A 12,813-nucleotide genomic window follows, 5' to 3' on the forward strand; every position below is an offset into this window, starting at 1 on the left:
CTCACAGACGTGACACCACAGGCCCCTTCCAGAAACCTGGACCCAGCTCAGGAGAGGGGACGCATCTGTCGGTCTTGTCCACTCAGTACCCACTCCCCTCTCTGACACTAGCACCCCAATATTTCTTTGGGGAGCCACCCTCCCCATGGGACACACTCTGAGTCCTTAGGAAAAGGTCCCCCACCCCCTGCAGGGGGTGATCCTGTGTTAGCAGCTCCGGCATTCAGATCTGCTCCCCAGAATCTCAAGCAGAGGGTGACCCAGATGGGAGCCCCCGCGGGAAGATGACCTGCAGGTCTGCCCCGGCTCGGGCTCCCAAGAGCTACTTCCACCTTTTTCTCCGGCTCTGAGGGCCACTCCAGATCCTTCCAATAAACGTGTGTTTTGTTCAAGTTCGCCAGTTGCTGGGCTTACAACCCAAGTGCCTACCTGATGGCCAACCAGCAAGGCCCAGCAAAGGGGACTCAGAGGAGGTCGGGACCGGGGCACACAGGCCACCAGCCCCGGAGCAGATGCGCTGGCCCGGCCTTCCTCCCTACAGAGCAAGGCCTCTCTCTCCATGCAGGTCACGCCGAGCCCTCGTGGTCTTTCCCGGGACACTTCCTAATGAGTCGCCTTCACAGGGGTCCTGGCTGCAGGGTCCGTTCCTGGAAAGCTGCCTTCCTCACTTGGCCCTTCGCAGGCTCTGTGATGTCCTGCCAGGCTGCAGCACCTCTGGCCTGAGGCGGGTGAGCGCTCCCACCCGTGAGAGACGGCGGCCACCTCCTGAGCCATCACTGCCATCCTCCTGAGCCTTCCTCTGCCCCTCACTCCAGGCCCCTTGTGTAGGCTCCGCAGGTGCCTGCAGCCCTTCCGTCTCCGGACCCCTACGTCGCTATTTCCCCTTCCCAGAGTCACACAAGGCTCACTCCTCCCTCCATCCCTGAGGTTTCAGCCCCAGCAACACCCTCTCAGCGGGGCCCTCCAGGACCACCGTGAGCTGAAACTCTACCGAGCACCCCCCTGGGCCTGCTGAAAGCAACACAAGGAGAGGGAGAGGTGGCCAGGCGGGAGCAGGTCAGCCCTGCGCTCACTCCTGAACCTGCCTTGAAGGAGGGGAGGGCCCAGGCCTGCGGAAGTGAGGAGGGAGGAGAAAGCACTCGAAGGCAACTTCAGGGACCTCAGGGGGCACGTGGCGGGTGGGGGAAGAGGGGAATGAGAGACACAACTGCAAAGATCTGCTGGAGCAGGTCACGGGGTCGTGAAAGCCAGGTGAGGATGTAGGAGCGTTTCCTGTTGGGCAATAGGGAACCTGAGGGCCGACCTTAAAGACGTCAAGGTCACAGATGCCCACAGTCATGGAGAGCCACCCTGATGGGCAGGATCAAAGTCCAGGGCCAGGGACCCGGGCCCAGAAACACGAGCAGAGGCCTGCCCTGCCCAGCTGCAGGGGCACTGGCCCCAGGTACTGCACAGAGACGCCCTGGAGTTCCCTAACTCAGATTGCAACAGGGAGGATGCGGCTCCAGCTGTCTTTAGTGCCATCCCAGCGCTCCCTGCCTCTAGGCCAGAGGCTTTGAAAGTCCCCAGCCTTCTCTTGAGGGGACTGGGCTGAGGGGGAGTGCACAGGAAACGGAGCCAAGTCACTTTTGACCTTTAGGGCCCTTCCGCCCTCCCTTCATTTCTTTCCCATGAGAAGTAGCGCTCTGCTTTGCAAGCTAACGGTGTTCGTTAACATTTTTCGTGAGTTTATTGTGTTAGATGGATTAGTTCTGGCCACAGCCAGGGGATGGCATGGTTATTAATCCCAGACTGTTATTAACCCAGGAAAGGAAACTGAGGCAGAGAGGTTAAAGATCGTGTCCGATCGTGTCCGCAGTCACACAGGCAGTAGGTGGCAGAGGCATGACTTACAGCAGTCTGGCGCTCCCACGCCCTTCACCACTGTGCCACACTGCCTGGAAATGGAGACGGGTGTCAACTCTCCCTCCACCAAGCCCTCCCAGGGCCCTGCCCAGTCCCTGTGGCCGACATCCCACCCAGCCTCCCGCCTTGCCTCCGCTTTCCCAAATCCTGAAGCCCCCCTCTTTTCCTCCCCAGTGCCACCCCACCTCGTCCCCTGCCTTGTGGTCCCTGTCTCTACCCTCCCAGCCAGGCCACACTCTTCCTCCTGGAAGCTTTAAAGCAGGAGAGACGGTGGGAATCTGCTCTGCAAACTGCTGGGCCGTCTACACTGGGCCACCCAAGCCCCCGCCGCCATGGCCGGCCACCCAAAGGCAGACGCATGGAGATTCTCCACTGACACCCATGGAGAAGTCGCTGCAGCACCGCCCACTGCCGTCACGCTGGGACTCGTTCATCACCAAGTGCACGGGGCTTCTAATTAACTGCCAGCCCTGCACAGACAACTGTTCCACAAACCACGGCTCATCACCGCTCCCCCGGTTCGGCTGGGGGGGCACTGCGGTCACAGGAGGCTTGGATATTTTGATGCTGCAAGGATGGCAGCTGCCACTGCTGCAGCCCCAAAGGAAGCCGCCAGCCACAGGAAGGAGAAAAGAAAGCAGCTTTCAGTTGGGGGGCCATCAGGTGTGCAAGGGTGAGAGGGGAAGGCTGTGCAAGATCTGTGAGTGTGCAGATGTGACTGTGCTGTTTATCTGTATATTAGAAGTGACTCGACTCAAACAGGTATAAGGAAGAAAGAAACCTAGAGGTGCCACATAACCAGAGACTCCAAGGCTTCAGGCGAGGCTGGATCCAGGAGTACAAATGAATTACCAGAGCAGATGGGGCCTGAGCCACCAAAGAGCTGCACCTGCAGCCTGGACACAGGGAGCACAGGGAGCTCCTGGGGCGCAGAGGAGACGGCGACGTCAGCTCCCCAGCAGGGACTTCCCTCGCCTCTCTGCCTCAGCTGTTCCCTCCCACCGCTCAGCCTCCAAATAAGTCTGGCCCTGCTTCTATTGCAGCCATAGCACATTTGATTTTAAGCATTTGGCCACATGTCTGCGTTATCCAATAGACCAAGATTCCCCACTTCAGCACTATCACCATTTGGGCTGGATCTTTCTCGTCCTGGGGCTGTCCTGTGCACTGTAGGGTGTTTAGCAACATCCCTGGGCTCCACTCACTAGACGCCAGCAACACACCTTCCCCCAGCTGTCACAACCAAAATGTCTCCAGACATGGCCAGGTGTCTGCTGCAGGGGCAAAGGCGCCCTGAGGAGCCCCTGGGGCATGGGAAGGGTCCTGTCCCCAGGGCACGACTGAGACCTGCGCGGATTCCAGCAAAGCTTCGAGGACAGAAGCAAGGGTGGGGAGGACATAAGTGTGGCTGTGAGAACACGGGGAGGAGCCGACAGCCGTGGGGTCCCCAAGACGGAGGGAGACTCGTGTGTTGACGTGTGTGCTGCTGCACACGAGGATGAATGTGTGGGGCAGCCGAGGAGCTCCTCGGACACCCCAAAACCCCAGACGTGGAACCGGAGGTGATGGGTGCTAAGAAACTGAGCAGAGGGAAGGAAACTCAGACTCAGCGGGAAGGCCAGGGGTGCCGGCCTGTGTTCAGCCTGCCACCCCACGGGCTGTTCACATGCACCAAGCAAGAGCCGCACTTTTTTTTTCTAGCCGGGCGGGTGCTGTTGCAGCCCTGCGCTGGCACGGCCTGCCTTAGCAACTTCCCAACGATCTACAGATGGGATGAGGACAGGGAGGCCTAGAAGGTGTTGTTGGTTGCTGTTGGTTTACTAGCCGAAGACGCCAAGTGGCAGAGCTGGGATTCGAATCGGTGATCTGTTCGGAGTCCACACTCGTGCCCAGTTTACTCCTCCAGCCCCTGCCAGAGGCAGGGAAGCCCTGCTGTCCTTAGCCTTTGTGGCGGCCGGCAGGAGACACCTCTGGGAGAGAGAAATGGAGACAGCACCTGGGGGAAGCTTTGCAAAGAGGGCCCAGTGGCTCCACCAGGAGACCCTTCCGCAGCTCCAGGGCAGCGGACTCCAGGCTGAGGGCTTGTTTCCATCCCCAGCCCACCAGCACCTTGCTGTGGGACTGCTGCTTCTCTCCTTTAGTTCAGCCTCTTCATCGATGCAGGAGGCTAACACCCATGTTCCTGAGAAGCGGGAGGGACGTGGGCTCCACTGTCTGCAAGTGGTGGGACCCTCGCAAGCAGCTTACGCTCCTTGAACCTTGATTTCTGCAGCTACGACACGGGAGTGATAATGCTGTCATTGCCAGTTAGTTGAGGGAATTAAATGAGAAAACACATGTGAACATCGAGACAGTGGCTGCCACAGAAGATGACAGAGCTTGAGAACCTGTATCAGCTCCAGGATCTCATCTGAGACGTTCCCTCTGGGGCTGGCCGGCCTGAATCTCCCCAAAACACGTAGCATGGGGTCAAACAGCCAGGAAGCTGTGGTCCCTCAGAGCAGGTGTCAGCACAGCCTCCCCTCCCCACCCCTGTGCACGCACCTCCACATCCAGGGCTCCTCGATCCCAGGTGCTGCCGGATCGCTTCCTGTGCAACAGAGAGGAAAGCCACTCTCATCACATGGCTCAGTGCACCTGTGCCTCATCCCTGCAGCCACACAGCCTTCCAGGCTCCCCTGGGAGAAGGAATTTATTCCACTTTAAATGACGATGATAACAGTTGGGCTGGGACAGCAGAGGGAGGCTGGGACTTGCCAACGGACAGTCCCGGGTAGGGAGCAGGACCAGTTATTGCGGGCAGGCCTAAACTGCCCCCACTTGATGATGTTGCCCAGCATCTAGGGTCAGCCCCCGCCCCCCGCCTCCCCGGTCCACCCACTGGGCCAGGCCTCCAGGCTGGGCTTCCTCTGAGAGGCAGGGAGTAGAAAAGAACGAGCCCTAAGCCATCCTTCAGGGCAGGACAAGCCTCTAGGAGCCCAAGCCCCAGAGCTGCTCCTTCTGATTCCTGCCTCCCTCCTCCAGCTGAAGGAGGAAGGGAGAGGCCACTGCCTGGACGGGGCTGACACCGTTTCTACGCTATCGCCCTGCATTGGGCCCCTGGTCTGGCCCTCCCAGGGCCATAATTCTGTTCAATCAGCGTTCCTACACCACTCCCACGCTTGTTCATCCTAGGCCCAAGTGTTTGTCCATGAATGTGTACTCATGGCTGCCACTTATTGAGGACCTACTGTGTTCCTGGCACAGTGCTAAGCACTTTATCCGGATAGCTCATTGAATGCTCACGTTGCTTGGTGTAGGAACCATAATTGGCTTTATTTTACAGAAGAGAAAACTTAGACCAGAGAGTTTAAGCAACCTGTCCAAAGGCACACTGCTGGGGCATGGTGGAGTCCCCTCCAGAGCCGGCACTCTTGGCCATGGTGTGATAATCAAGCCTCTGCAACTGCGGAGCCCTTGATTGTCTCGTGAGCACCTCCCGCCGCCCCCAGGAGCGCAGCAAGGCTGACACTGGTGCCATCTTACAGAGGAGGAAACGGAGGTCATGGGATGTCAACTTCCTTGTGGTCGTGTAATCAGGAAGCCACAGAGAAGGGAACAGGCGCAGTCTATCCCCTGATGCCCAGCCCTGCACTCTGCCCACTGCCCTGCCCAGCCTTTCTGTAAACCCCTCATCACAGATGTCACCTGTGACCTTCTAGTCCCCAGGGGAACGTGGGACCTGCATGCTAGAGAACTTCCCACGTGCCCCCAATCCCTCAGCCCTTCCCCACAATCCCTCAGCCCTTCCCGCCTCTCTTCCCAGCGGCCACGGGGGGAATGTCAGGGCTCCTTTAGCAACAAGGCCTGGGGGGGTCCTGGGCACCAGCCACCCACTTAGTGTGGGCCTGGAAGGAGAGTGCACTTGGGGGTCAAAAGGTGTGAGGCCACAGGAACTCCACCACAGGAACCAGACAGCCTGGGGCCTGGGCCACCACCTGTCTTTGAGCTTTGAGCTCCAAACCTGTAAAATGGGATACGAATCTTACTTCTCCAGAGCAGAGAGAGGGGGAGACAATAACTTTGTGACTTTGTAAAGTGGTTAGAATTACGGCCTGGTCCAGGGGTTGCAAACTCAAATGTCTTCAGGGGACAAGTAGGGAGGCAGATGGCGCATGCCCCATCTCAAGGGGGAAGGTGGGGCTAGCTCAATCATACCAGATAATTTATTTAAAAAATCAGAAATCTGAGTTGTTATTTTTTATGGACTGCCCCTATTTATAAAACACTTTGCAGGCTGAATAAAACACATCTGTGGACCAAGTACCACTTGCACCGGTTTGTAACCCCTAACGGAGTCCTATTCACTGCGAGAGTCAAGAGGCGAACAGCAAGTTCAAGGTCACACAGCCAAGAGAAGCAGAGCAAGCGGGCCTCGTCGCGGGCGTCCGGCTCCCCGAGCAGCCGTCTCCCAGCTCCACGTGCTCAGAGTTTTACAGCACCCTCAGAGCTGTCCAGTCCCGGGCCTGGGCCCCTGGGAAGCCGGCAGCCTCCTTGGGGCCCTGCAGAGCAAAGGACGGACATTCCCAGGACAAAGGACTGCAGGGCTCTGGCTGTGTCAGTCACAGCCCACTCCCCGGCACATTTATCATGCGGCCTAATGGAGACATTTGCGTGGTATGTCCTCGAAAACTAGGGCAGATGTGGCATTCTGGGAGCCAGAGCCCCCCGCCTCAGACGCCCTGCTGAGACTGGGGACCGACGGCTGTTCTCTGGAACTTGGACCAGCTGCAGGGAAGCGGTTCTTGCTAATAAGATTATATATATTTTAAGCGGCCCTTGTGTATTGCAATGATACTGAGTATTAAAATGCCGGAAAGGAGGACAAAGTAAAAAAGACAGCCAGCCCATCTCTACAGGAACGGTGCGGCTCCACGTGGGAAAACCCCAGTGGCTTCGCCCTCCTGTATCCCCAGCCTGAGCCGGGACAGCTGGAGATGTGTCCAGTCCTATCTCAACCCTCGAGGCCTCCCTGACCCTGGAGGGGTGGCTGCCGATGGGCCCGGTTCCTCAGACTCCTCTCTCCTGGAACTCGACAGCGCCCATGGGCTGGGGGCAGGAGGACTGGGTCCTACTCCTGGATGGAGTTTGTCCCTCTCTCCACCTCCATCTCAGCTCCTGTCGTTCGGCCAGCCCGCCTCCCGGCTGTGCTGAGGTCAGGGGGCAGAGGCCGCACACAGGCATCCCTACGCCCGAGGCCGGCAGGGGGTTTTGTCCAATCAGCATTTCTTTTTAACTTTGTTTCCAACTAATGTCACATAAACACCTGGACTTCTGGCTTCTCTTAAAAATTCAGAAGATCTGGCCACCCTGGGCTGCCCTTCCCACATGGCCACCAGTTCACTCCATGCCGCACACTCCCGCTGCCTCACGCTGAGCCAGCTTCCCTCCTCTCTGTCACCTGCCCAGCCCTTGAATTCCAGACCCCTGACTTAGTGCAACAGACATGGAAAGCCTTTGGGGGTAGCATGCAATTCCAGGCCTTGTCATCATTAATGGAATTTCTGGGTCCCCTGCTATTTTGCTGTGACCTTGGGCAGGTCTCTTGGGCTCCCTGGGCCTTGGCCTCCTCCCTATCTGAGAAATGAGAGCGAGTCCCGGGGTGCCTCCAAGAGTGTTTCTAGCTCGGACACCCGGAGCACCTCAGGAGTCTTGCACTCTTGGCTTTTCCATTGCCGTCAGAGAATGTCCAGCTGCCCAGGCTCTGCCGTGATCTCGTTAGGGAAGGAAGGAAGCTGTTCAGCGCTCCTGTGCACATTGGTTCACTGGGCCTCAATCCCTCTCCACCCGCCCACCTCCTGTTCCCGAGACAGCCTGCCTCTGAGACCAAGAGGAGCAAGCCTGGGGTGGGCCAGCAGGGCCGGACTGCACGTCGGCTCCGATGGCAGAAAGCACGTAAAAAACTATCTTCCCCTGACCACACTTTCTACTTCTTTCTTTTGCACCACTGCTTCTAACATCTTTTCGCCAAGGCCTTAACAAACATCAGGTCAATAATTGTCTTGCGGTTTGTTTCAATAAGTACCATTTGGTGGTGGGGGTGGGGAAATATTGCCCTCCACTCCATCCCAATATCCAAGCTTCATTTCTTTCTCCTAAGCCTCAGCTCAATCCCAGTCCAACTCTGGACTCGGGATCCAGGCTTGCCAGCGACTGTGCTCTGTGATGCTGTCTGTCTATATGCACACTGTCTTCCTGGGCTTCAAGCATTCAAGAACTGCGTATTGAATGAATAAATGAACGAGCTTGCTATGGCAGCAAAGCGTTCCAGCACCTTCATTCTCTGGCTCCCAGCTCACCCTGCACTCCCTGTCCCCAGGGCTCTTCCACGCCTCAGCCAGTGCCTTTCCCTCCAGCTGGAATCAATTCTGCTATTGTCAAAGTCCTCTGCATCCTTCAGGACCTAGCTCGAGCACTTCCTCGGCAGAGACTTCTCTGATCCCCTCCAACAGACTTCACCATGCCCCCCTTGTGCTCCCACAGCACTCTTGTGTGATGTCACTATTACCATCTCTCTGATTTAGTTATTGGTATCACATGAAAGATTTCGATTGCATGTCATGGGAAGCACGATCCAAGCTGAGTTACACATTAAAAACCTGAAAAGCTCAGGCCCTGGTTCCACGCCCAGTGAGTCTCTTGGCTCTGTCCTCCTCTTTGAATGGGGCTCCTCCTCGGGGCAGCCGCCATCCCGCATCAGAGCAAAATGACCACCACCATTCCAGGCTTCCCATCCCAACACGCAGCCGTTCCCAGGAGGTCAGTGTCCTTGCATTCCTGGCAAACGCTCCAGATCCATGCTGCTTGGCCCTCCCGCCAACAGTCCAGCCCGGGGAATGCATGCCGTGTGCCGACTGGCTTAGACCAATCTAGGTCATTCCTTCCAACTGGAGTGGTGTTTACTCACCCAAACCACTAGGGGAGCAGTGGCAGGAGCGTGGGGACAGCACAGGGCCCACCGGGCTCTGCCGGGGTCTCCACCAGGAAATGACTGACGCCACGTAACCTCCGCAGCCTCCTCCCTCAGTGCCCAGCATGGTGCCTGCACCAAGGACACATCTGTAAATGCTCCTTGATGTGAATTCCCTCCCATCCTACAAGACGATCCTCTGGGGCCTGGCTGGCTTGGCCTCTGTCTCTTTCAAAACGATATGATGGCTGTCAGGTGAAAGAAAGCGGTAATTCGTATGTTCACAAGGGTAGAGTTCTGGTAACCACACTCCACCCCAGCCCCTAACAGGGCTTCCAGAAACATGTGGCCACGGATCGCTACTGCAGACTTGAGGACGAGAAACCGGGGTGAAGAGGCCTGACATGAGCCCCATGTACTGTCCACTGACGCACTCACTCCCTCGCTCTCTGTATTGATGCCTATCCACCGTGGCCTCCCCTGAGGAATGGGACAGACCACGGAACGGCACCCTGCCAGCCCCCACCCACCCCAACCATCCCTGCTTGATTACAGTTGATTATTTTGTTGGCTCTCAGTTGTACCATTCCATAAGGGGCATTTGGGAAATCTGGGGAGTTGCCTTCTATTTTAGTTGTAACCGAGCATTAAAACACTGAAATTTACCCAGGGAGACTGCATTGTTTTTTCTCTCTTTTATATTAGTTTAGCGGGTTATAGTAACTTTTTAAAATATGTGTTTTAAAAATAGGTAAAGTTTTATATGTATTCTATTTCAAGACAGCAAAGGAAGTCTTAGAAAAGAGAAGGTTATATAAAGGGTATGTGTATGGCTCAGCAAGGAGACAGTAACTCTTCTCCCCAAAAAGCAATCATCAAGTAAAATTGACCAAAACAACCTCACAGCGCTCTGGAGGCCACCAGAGGCTGCAGCCAGTGGAGCAGGCTGTGTGCTTGAATACGGCACAAGTCTGGTACAACACCGAGGCTCTGGGCATCCAGCCTGAGGCTGCTCCCATCCCTCCTCCCAGCTCAGTCAGCAGGGAGGGGCCGCCGGGGTGCGCGGGGTCTCTGCTTTGGTTAAAGGGCACTCACTGGAGGTGGAGCCGTGAGCAGCACCCGCTTTGGGCAGCATGGTGATTTAAGCGAGAATCTCCAAGGCAGAAAAGCCGGAGGGCCAAGGGCTCCACTAGACCGAGGTTGCAGTTGTGGTCTGGCAAATACATTCCCGCTAAAGCTGCACACATGCACCACAGAAACTACAAAGGGCCCGATCTAGCCGCACACTCCTGGCCGAGCCTGAGGCTGTGCATGTGCACAGAGGATGAGAAGGAGCCCAGCAGAAAAAGCTAGGGAACCCATGAAAATGGCCTGAACTTTGAATGTGCTTTGTGATAGGCTGCTTCTCAAATTGTTCCTATCGATCCTTGCCTCCTGGTATTAGTACCCTGTATAATCCTTCCTTTGGATGTGGGCTTGACATAGTGACTTGCTTCTAATAAATAGAATGTGACAAAAGTGATGAAAGTCACTTCCAAATTTAGGTTATAAAAGACTGAATTCTGCCTTGTTCTTACTCTCACAATGATTCTTTTCCCTTGCTGCTCTGATGAAGCAAGCTGCTGTGTTGTGAGTTTCCCTATGGAGAGGCACATGTCACAAGGAACTGAGGGTGGCCTTCTGCCAACAGCCAGCAAAGAAAGAACTGACGGCCTCAGTTCAGTAGACTGCAAGGAAGCCATTCCTGCCAACAACCAGATGAGGAGCTTGGAACTAGAGCCTTCCCTAGTCGGGCCTTCAGACATCTGCAATGCCCTGATTGTAGCCCGAGTCAGAGGGCCCAGCAAAGGCACACTCAGCATCGTGACCACAGAAACTGTGTGAGGATAAACGTTTTTCTTTTAAACCACTAAACTTTGGGATGATTTGTTACACAGCAGTAAGATAACTGATACAGCTCCCACATGCAGATTCAGCAGCAGAGGACAGGTGGTCATTGACCCAAGGGGTTTCAGCACAAGTTCTGTCCAATCATCTATGAAGACCCAGAGACAGTGCTGAGAAAGCCAGGCTGAAATGTACAAACAAGAACACAAAAAGCTTGATCAGAAACCTCTGGCTCCAACCAGAGGGAGGACAGGATTCCCAGACTCCCAGAGAGGAACTGTCTGAGTCGCAGAGCCCAGATAAGTTATTAAACAAAGAAACAAGTGAAAAAAACAGCAACAATAAACCTTACAAGGGAATCAGAAGGCAAAGCTCCTATGATATTTTTTAATGTCCAGTTTTCAATAAAAAATTACAAGATATGCAAAGAAACTGGAAAGTGTGACACACACTCAGGAAACTGGCTGTCAATGGAAACTGTCTCTGAGTGTCCCCAGATGTTGGATTTAGCAGACCAAGACTTCAAATAGCTGCTATAAATATAGTCAAAGAATTAAAGTAACCTATGTCTAAATTTTTAAATGAAAATATGACAACAATGAATCAACAGAGAGAGATCCTTAATTAAGAGAGAGAAATTTTTTTAAAAAGGAATGGAAATTCTGGGGTTGAAAATTACAATTGAAATGAAGATTATACTGGAAAGACTCAACAACAGATTATATATGGCAGAGGAAAGAATTAGTGAACTTGAAGATAGATTAATAGAAATTATTCAATCTGAAGAGAGAGGGAAAAAATTATTGAAGAAAACTTTAGAAATCAGTGGGACATCAAGCATGTCAACAGATGTATAATGGGAGTCCCAGAAATAGAAAGAGAAAGGGGCAGAAAAAAATATTGGAAGAAAAATGGCCAAGATCTTCCAGAATCTGATGGAAAACATTAAATACCTATCCAAAAAGTTTAACAAAACTCAAGTAGGATAAATACAAAAAGATCCACATGTAGACACATCATAAGAAACAGCTGAGAGACAAAAACAGAGAGAAAATGACTCATGTTGGGAAAGCAACAATACGATTAACAGTGGACTTTCCATACCTACGATGGAGGCAGAAGGCAGTGAAATGATGTTACAAAGTGCTGAAAAACTGCTAACCAAGGATTCTGTTATCCAACAAATCTTTCTGCAAAAATGAAGGTAAAAGAAGGACATTTCCACATACTCAAAGTCTAAATGAATTCATTGCTAAAATCCTGAAAATATATTATAAAATGAATGAACACAAGATACAAAAGACTATGCATGTTTGATTCTTTTATGTAAAACTCAAACAGACAAATCTATGAAGTTAGAAGTTACGATAGTGTTTACCCTGGGAGGGAGGTGGTGACTCGTGGGGCCATAAGAGGGAATTCTGGGTACTGGTTACACAGAGGTCTTCATTTGTGATTCTGGCACATTTCTGTATACAGAGTTTCCTTCAATAAAAGTTTACTAAAGCAAAAAAGGAAGCTTGCTCATGTCACTCTGTCCCTTCTGTTTGAATCCCTTTATTGTTTTCCTTTTCCTTCCCAATCTGAGCAAATCTGTGACCTCCAAGGTTGTCTGGTCTGGCCTCTTCCCACCTCTCCAGCACCATTTCTCACTACCTGGTACTCTAGTCACCCTGGACTTCTGTTCTTCGAGTGTACCATGCTTCCATCTTGCCTCAGGGCCTTTGCACATGCTCATCCCTCTGGCCCAGAGCCCTGTGGAAGCCTACTTACCCTTTAGCTCCAAGCTCATCACCCAATCCAAGTCTAGTTTTGCGGTCACAGGCTTTCAGAGAATTACATTCCTTTCCTTCAGAGCACTCATCTTCATTTGTCATTATGGATTCACAGAATGATTATTTGACTGTCTTGTCTTTCCCACTGACCCATACGTTTAGGAAGTCTAGGTTTTTATCTTGCATTAGAGTCCCAGCACCATGCTTGGCACATACTAGGCATCTGATAGCTACTTGTTTAATGAATATAGAAGTAATTGAGCCTTTAAAAGCTTCATTCTAATTAGAGTACATTGT

At 53.4% G+C, this 12,813-nt stretch overlaps 1 long non-coding RNA gene across 1 annotated transcript; it reads left to right on the forward strand.

Moving 5' to 3' along the window:
* The first annotated feature begins 597 nt into the window (after positions 1-597).
* LOC139082160 (uncharacterized) lies at positions 598-12,255 on the forward strand. Its single transcript, XR_011537886.1, has 2 exons — positions 598-728; positions 6,181-12,255. It is a non-coding gene; the product is annotated as an uncharacterized lncRNA (long non-coding RNA).
* Positions 12,256-12,813: the final 558 nt, after the last annotated feature.

The sequence above is a fragment of the Equus przewalskii genome, chromosome 3, assembly GCF_037783145.1.
Source record: "Equus przewalskii isolate Varuska chromosome 3, EquPr2, whole genome shotgun sequence".
NCBI classification, from domain to species: Eukaryota; Metazoa; Chordata; class Mammalia; order Perissodactyla; family Equidae; genus Equus; species Equus przewalskii.